At 31.2% G+C, this 9,062-nt stretch overlaps 1 long non-coding RNA gene across 1 annotated transcript; it reads right to left on the minus strand.

Moving 5' to 3' along the window:
• Nucleotides 1-1,441: 1,441 nt before the first annotated feature.
• Nucleotides 1,442-6,796, minus strand: LOC126881460 (uncharacterized). The gene is made up of 2 exons (XR_007696863.1): nucleotides 6,517-6,796; nucleotides 1,442-1,675 (listed from the first exon to the last, which is right to left on the minus strand). It is a non-coding gene; the product is annotated as an uncharacterized LOC126881460 (long non-coding RNA).
• Nucleotides 6,797-9,062: the final 2,266 nt, after the last annotated feature.

The raw sequence follows: 9,062 nt of genomic DNA on the forward strand, positions 1-9,062 counted from the left end.
TTAAGAGAGCGTCTACTGTATATATGATTTCAACTATTTCAAGGAAATAAATAGATTCAAAACAAACAGTTTATTTGTAATTTATTTAAATATTAAATTAAATTTTAATACTTATTACTTTCCAGAAAATTTCATTAAAAGAATAGCACAAATTAAAAAATTATAAAACATATTTACTAAAAACACCAATATATTTTGTTCACACTTTATTTCCACCGATACGGAACTTGAAAGATTTAGCAACTAACTTTATATTGTCTGTGTGCACAATAGTGCATACTGTTAGTTTTATAAAAAACTCACAACATTTTTCCAATCGCACCTAATAACTTCAAAAATAGAATCAAGCTAGAAACATAAAGCATAAACGAACTTATAGGTGTTTAATTCAAAATGACAAAAAACATATAAACGTTTTTTGGACAGAAAAGTAATAGACCACTTGTGCGTTTAGATTTGTCAATTTTAATCAAAAGCTAAGTAATGACTGCTAGGTCTGTATGAATTTTTAAGTCTGTATTACTCATTATTCATCACAAATAGCTGGTAATGTATCCACTGGAAATGTATCAGAAATTTCAACACCTCTTCTTGGTTAACGTGGAAGAGACAGATAAAATTAATGAAACATTGCTGGAATAAAGCTTATGTTAAGCGATAGTCCATATTCTCCACTTACTGCGGTCACTTTATTAAGTAAGCAGTATCTGTAGGTTTTCATGTGATTCGGCTAAAAGAACTGTATCATCAGCGTATCTCAGGTTATTTATGATCATGCCATTAATTCTAATGCCTATGTTTATTTCATCCATTGTCTTACTTAATATGTCTTCCGAGTACCTATATATTAAATAATATTGGTGAAAGTATACACCCTTGTCGAACACCTTTTTTTCATTTCTATTTCTTCTGATGTTATGTCTTCTATTCTCACTACCGCTTTTTGGCCATAGTATAAGTATATAGCGAGCCTATAAGGGTCCGTTTTTCCTTTAGAAGTATGGAAACCTAAAAACTGTTAATTGTAATAAAATGAATTATTCTATACCTATACAATATTGTGACAATCAATTGATATCGGCCCTGGACAGATAATGAAGTACAGGCATATTTGTGCTCTTCACAATTTGTTAGTTCTTGAGTGGTGAATCAATATCTATGAAAGACTTTTTAATTTTTGCATACTGGTAAACAAAAGTATGTTACATCTCCTACTGTAAGTAAAACTGTAAACAATTTAAAATGATTGATTTAACATGTAGTGTTACCACTTTCAATTCTTAACCTGTCCAAATCAACCGGAAACAAAAAGCTGACAAGTTTCTTTGCTAGTGACATGTGAGCGAATTTACTAATTTGATTTTTAGGCATTAATATTTATTTTGAATTGTCTTTATTTATTTTTAAATAAGAACACTTATATTAATTTAAATACACAGACTTACTTCATATTATTTATTTACCACACTAACTTACAAGAACAATAAACACTTAATAGTATTTAATTTATTAGGAAATACTACACATTATCAAATCTAATTTATATTGTACTTTACAAAATTTATCTAATCAAAAATACCTCCAAATCGTACGCCCTAATACATTATCTCGTCGTGGCTTTATTAGACTTCTCACTCATTCACAATCGTTGCCTTAAATACTATTTACAGTTTTTCTAGAACAAAAAGAATGATAGCGTCATTTACCTGTTAAAAGAGTCTCCCTTTGATTCTAGAATGAAAATAATATTTACATAAAATAAAGTAACGTTTACATGTATCCAGAAACTGGTGCCAGTCTCACTGGAATGCCAGTGGCATGAAAAATAGACCACCTTTCTATTCAAGACAGCGCTGGCAGACAGCTCTGGACTGGCGCAAAAAAGTGTTTACACTTGAACAAAACCCTATACAAGATGACTCTGCCACATCCTTGGTAGAGGAAGAAATTAGAATAATCACAAGAAACTTCCTTGATGGACAACGGATCATCCAAGTAACGAATCAAGACTGCTAAATACCCCTCCTGGATTTGAAAGGTGACTGAAGAAACCATGGCCAACAGACCTTAATAAATTAACTATTTATGTGAACTAATATAAAATATATTATACAGGAGAGTTGCCACATGGCAGCTTCTCCCTCATGTGTTCAACATTCACACCATTTACTTATAGCTTCATGATCAGATGGTAAATTAAATTGTGTATTAAATAACAAAAAATGTCAAAATATTTTTTATACCTAAAGGTGGAGCAGAATCTATTTCCTGAACTTCAGTTATACAATTTTGATCGCTTATGGAAGATGTTTGTTGTCCTTTATTTACTTTCTTATTTTGTACACCAATCCTTTTTCTCGGCGATTCCAAATTCAATTCTTGTTCTGCATTACTTCCAATCATTGCAGGAAGTATTTGTATTGTATGATGACCTCATACTAAAGATATAGGAAAAGTCAAACAATGAGGAATGCACATAACTTTCCCCTTGTTGCCATATTCTAAATTTGAAAAAATATATAGAGAATAGTCAGATTTTTTTGATATGCCATTCCTATTACAGCAAGCATTTCATTGGCTAGAATTAGTGACGAGTATAATATATGATGTCATGGTAACTGACATCTGTCATAATATTGGAGGTTACATTTATAATGTCAAATTATTGTTTTCAATTTATATTTTATTTATTTAGTTTATATTTTAACAACAGTTTATTTTTTAAATAACTTTACTTTCCCTTCCGTATCCTTGATTGCTCGTTTAGGTTCGTAATGGTTTTCTTGTATGGTAGGTTTAGTTAGGCATTAATTTTAAGAAATGTTGCTGGCTAAATGGGCACAGCTTCCAAAGGCCACAAAAGAAGAAGAAAAAATAAACAAACAAAAATCTTACATAACCTTCTATCTAAGCCTTCTATACTATAGGAAAACATGACTGACACTGGGTGCGTTCGGATGACCACAGCGGCTGGACAGCTGAGCCAGCAGTAGCTGTCAGACGTCACCGCTGGGAGTCAGCCGCTAAGAGATTTACTAAGCTTTCCCTATCACAGCTGGATACAACCACTCGGCCGATTTCTGCTGACAGTCAGCCGCTATGGTCGTCCAAACGCACCCACTTATACGCTCTGAGCTTCGCTGGTGTCGCTCCTAGCGGATTACTAATTCAACTTTCACCAGTAATTTTTAAATTTATTTTTTAATTTTATCGCTTAATATTTACAACGCAAAAAAGTAATTAAATTGTAATCGAATTTTTAAAAATTTTGCTAACTGTTTTAACGTTCTCTTAATGAAATATTAATTTCTTACTTCAGATACATTCACAATTATCGTGTAGATGGCGCTTAGATGATTTATATCTAATTATAATTAGATATTACAAAATATTAAAAAAACTTAATTCAGTATTTAAACCGTAAGTATACTTAAGATAAAAATATATACCACAGCTTTGACCAACCAATATTTTTTCTAATTGTTTTTAATTTCAATTTTAAATTATTCACTATGACATTTATGTCAAATTTCCAGTAAAGGTTTACAGACTTGTCACTACTGGCTCTCGCGATTTTTTAATTATCCCCTCTACCTACGAGCTCAGCGTATATTACAGATACAGTTGGAAAAATGAAAGAATAGGGCTTTTCATTCACAGTCATTTGTTTCGAGCTTCTGTCATGTGTCACATAATATTAATATATACGTAGATATATTAATATTATGTGACACATGACAGAAGCTCGAAACAAATGACAATCGATGAAAAGCCCTATACGCTGTGAGCTCGTACGTAGAGGGGATATTTACAAATTCGCGAACGCCAGTAGTGACAAGTTTGTAAACGTTTACCGGAAATTTGACGTAAATGTCAAAGTGATTAATTTAAAATAAAAATTAAAAACATTAATTATAAACAATATTAGTCGGTCAAAGCTGTGGTATATATTTTTACCTTAAATATACTTACGTTTTAAATACTGAATTTAAGTTTTTTTAATGTTCCGTAATATCTAATTATAAATAATCTATTATAATCTTAGCGCCATCTACACGATTATTGTCAAAGTATCCGAAGTAAGAAATTGATATTTTATCAATAGAACGTCAAAATGATTAGAAAAATCTTAAAAAAATCGATTACAATTTAATTACTTTTTTGCGTTGTAAATATTAAGCGATAACAATTAAATAATAAATTCAAAAATTACCAGTAAAAGTTGAATTAGTAACCGCTAGGAGCGACACCAGCGAAGCTCACAGCGTATACGCCCTGAGCTTCGCTGGTGTCGCTCCTAGCGGTTACTAATTCAACTTTTACTGGTAATTTTTAAATTTATTATTTAATTGTTATCGCTTAATATTTACAACGCAAAAAAGTAATTAAATTGTGATCGATTTTTTTAAGATTTTTCTAATCATTTTGACGCTCTATTGATAAAATATCAATTTCTTACTTTGGATACTTTGACAATAATCGTGTAGATGGCGCTAAGATTATAATAGATTATTTATAATTATATATTACGGAACATTAAAAAAACTTAAATTCAGTATTTAAAACGTAAGTATATTTAAGATAAAAATATATACCACAGCTTTGACCAACTAATATTGTTTATAATTAATGTTTTTAATTTTAATTTTAAATTAATCACTTTGACATTTATGTCAAATTTCCGGTAAACGTTTACAAACTTGTCACTACTGGCGTTCGCGAATTTGTAAATATCCCCTCTACGTACGAGCTCACAGCGTATACCCATGAACGATCACATCAATCACTTAATTTATGTTTGTTGTCTTTTTCTATAAATAATAAACGTTTGTTATAGAAAAAGATAGGAAACACAAAATAAGTGATCGATGTGATCGTTCATGGGTATTCTTTATTTTTCCCACTGTAGTTATCTTTGTTTCACACTCTTAAAGACAAAGAGAAACAGTGTCACCTGTAGTTGCTGTGGTAAATACATATCGTCGAAAAAATTAAAGAATACCCATGAACGATCACATCAATCACATATTATTCAGATTATTAATAATCTATCTCTCTCATTTATTATTTATGAAAAAAAAACAGCAAATACAAAATATGTGATTGATGTGATCGTTCATGGGTATTCTTTCATTTTTCCGAATGTATATGTTTTTATTTGGCAACAGCGCTTGTTTCCAAACTTAACGGTAGTGAAAAACTAATAAATGAGGAAAAATTTGTTGAATTTGCTTGCCGTCAAGTTTGTACGAGTACCAGTGGGTTATATTTCATTAAATATAATATGAAGTGCATGCCTAATTGTTTAACTTTTAGTTTATCATACTTTAACAATGAATTGGGTGGCTCTCTGATCCAATATAAGTACTGTTATTATTTCCACTAAAAATGGTTACAGGAACAATTTTTGAAAGTTTTTGATTTGATTGATATGACACATTTTTAAAATTCTGATCAGTCTGACGTAGAGGACATTTTGTTTGAATAATAGGTTTGTTCTAGCAAACAGTCGAACTAGTCAGCAAACAGTTGGTCAGTGAGAGAACATAATACAGTTACGAGTGCTATCCCCTCTACTCGCGCTGGTCCAATATTCGCTAATGGTTTCAGACCGTTTGAAACTCATGCTAGAACAAACCGACTGTCTGTAAGAAACAAATCACAATAACTGAATAAAACAGATTTTCCCACCTACCTCTATCCAAAGTATACATTTCCTGGCCTCATTGTAGGGAGCATAGTCATATTTTTTCTCCCTAGGGAAACAAAGTACTTTTAATCCCTAGGGAGTAAAAGTAAAAGTGATGTTGACGTCATACTATGTCAGCATAGATGGAATAACTTATTGACACCCTATACTATTACTCTATTTTCTATTAGGTAAGTATCCATACATTTTAAATTTTATTTATAGATGTTGCAAAATGGTAAAAACAGTAAACTGTTATTTTGATTTAAAATTTTTTCATTAATAATTTGATAGTTATACTGTATCTACTTGTTAGTTTTAGTTCTCTAATAAATTTTGTTAGTTCTATTGTTGATTGAATACACAAATTCCTGTATTCAATTATGATTCATGTATTCAATCAACAGTTATATAAATATTTTAAAAATGAAAAAATGGCTTATTTGAGGGAGGTGGAAAAATGTATAACATGGGAGAAGTGCCTTTTCCTCCCTTGAATGATTACTGTAGTAAACTAGTAAACTTTATTCTTGGGAGGAAAAGGTGCACTTCGCTCTCTTGTTATACAAATATCTATAGGTGTTAAATTGGTGAATAAACAAAAAACCAATATAAATAATTAAATACTTTCGCTTTCTTGTCTAAATATTGTTGGTAGAGCATTGCATTTTAATTTTCTGCTGCCATCTTGTCTAACTTTTTTCCACATGTCAGAAGTAGTGTTCCTAAACATTCAAAAATTGAATACAATATTTTTAATGATATAAATATTATAAAGAGAATGCATCAAATGCAAATACTCAATTAATTTTACTTGAAGAACTTACTTCACAAACAACAGCATATTTGTTTGGATCTTGTTTTAACCCTATATTTTTAATCCACACTTTCCGTCGTTCAGATTCTTTTGGGAAAGAATTCATTTTCACATTATTTTTCCCCAATCGACTTCGCAACCTTTTACCTTAGAGGAAGGCATTTTTCAACCTGAATAATAGTAATAGTAATTTAATATTTCTCGATCTATCTAGTTAAGTGAGGTTAAACCAGAGTAAACGAAAAATAAACAACTGATCATCTGTTTACCCCTTCCAAATTAATCCGGAAATCTGAACAAAAGATGGCGGAGCCAATCAGCTTTTAGCGTAAGTATACGATGGCAACACTCTTCCAAGACGCACACTGCTCTCTAAATATCTATCTTTCAATACGGAACATGCCTGCTACTTCATACGAACTTGGTCGTCATTTCAAATGTCGTTTTCAATGACAGTGACAGTTGATCCCTACCCGCTGACAAACTGAAAATGGAAGGGAAGAATTATTCCTTAAATAGGCATGTAATTCGAATAATAGATTTATTTTCCATCAACAATTAATATTCTCTTGGGGTGAGTTTTTCATAGAGCTTTTTATAATAATTTCTTCTAATATTTTTTATATCTAACCTAACTATCATCTAAAAGCATGTGTTGTGATATTTTAGTTTTAAATACCTATATATTTTTAATTTACATATATACTCCATCTAATTTACTTACCGTTGCACGTCATTCGCGTCATAGCCAGTGACGTCACATGATACCAACACGAAATATTTAGGCGGTAGGTGTGTTCTTTTAGTATCACTTTGCCGAGTACACTGGCATTACAGCCACTTGACATATTTTATTATATACGCGTAGAAATAATAAGTGCGTTCGCGGGTGCCTGTCGACGACTAGTCGGCGACAAATTAGCAGCAAAACGCATGCGCACTTTAAAATGATATAAATAATATCGTTAATAGATAAATATACCAGGTATATTTACCTAGTATAATTTAATAATTAGTTAATAATATTACTTAAATGTAAATATGCCTTGAATATTTATCTATTAACGGTATTATTTATATTAAGTGAGGTTAGAAATTGTCGGCGACAATTTGTCAACTGTACCCGCGAACGCACCTAATATTTAAAGATTTCTATTAATGCCAACTTAAAGAAATACACAATAATATGTTTCATTTAATTTGTATAAATGGATTATAAAGCGCTTTTATGAAGCACATTTGTTCGGAATACACTGTAACTATAATCGAACACAGGTGATATTTTGGCATAAATTGGTAACATTTATTTGACAGTTGCGGTGATGACACTTCATACTTGTTTATATTCTTTACTATAAGTATTTGTTTCATTATATTTACTGTTTTTATTATGTACTTTAACGTAAGATTATAACTTAATTCTTGTTTTCTATTTGTAAAGGTTTTATTTATTTACATTGAATATTAATTTGTTTTGCTGTATAATCTACTTCCGCAAACATTGTGTATCGTATTTGATTTAAAATGAATTCAAGAATTTTTTGTAATTGTTCAACAATGTCAACTTAGATCTCTAACATAGATAATGACGTGCAACGGTAAGTAAATTAGACGGACTGTATGCACTTTTAGTAATCAAATTTTAACTATTGATTTTCAATCTCAATTTCATTTAATTTATTCTTGTCATCTGCTAATATTTTTGATTATTTCTTAAAAGAATTGCGGACTTTGGCACATTGGGTTTAACTTCTTGATTGTCACTTATACTCATTATTCTTCTAGTTTTTTGGAATAAAAGATCACCGTTCTCCCTCCGGGAATTTCAACAACCCTCAATCGCCGGCGATAGAACAAGGAGGACAAAATCATCTAGACTGCAACAATGAACTTCATCTAGACTGCAACCAACCAACACCTGTAGGCCTGGTGGCCCTGAACACCTACAACCCCAGAGCCCGTTGAAGAAATAACCGCAGTACCATTCGATATCAAGAAGTTACCATCGAACCGGATACCAAAAGCCATAAGTATAGGTAATCCAGAAATTGTTAGTTTTTGGCAAGAATTTGAATATATTTGTTAATGCACTTAATAAGTTACATTTTTATTAAATCTTTTTTAAAAAATAAACATGATTACTGGTAAAAATACTGTTTTGTTTGCTTCAATTCCGAATTTTCATAGTTCATTTCTAAGATTAGGTCAAGATTAACGCACACCTTGAGAGCCTGAGCTAAGCTAAGGGTGTAGCGATGGCTATCTTGGATGATTGAGGTAATATTTTAGGATATTATTTCAATTAGCTGGAGTAGTCCCCAGTCAATTTCGACCAGAATAGAACTTGCACGAAAAAGCTTTGTTAGCTGGCGTTCTGTATTGTACAGTAGATGTCTGTAATTGACCACTCGTCTAAGAATATTGAAGTGCTACGTCTGGTCCGTTTTGTTCTATGGATGTGAAACTTGGACAACAAAAGTGAAGAATATCAACAAATTAAAAGCCTTTGAGTTGTGCTCTTACTGTCGCATGCTCAGAATCCCGTGGAGAGCAAAC

Source organism: Diabrotica virgifera, chromosome 1 (genome assembly GCF_917563875.1).
Source record: "Diabrotica virgifera virgifera chromosome 1, PGI_DIABVI_V3a".
NCBI lineage: Eukaryota > Metazoa > Arthropoda > Insecta > Coleoptera > Chrysomelidae > Diabrotica > Diabrotica virgifera.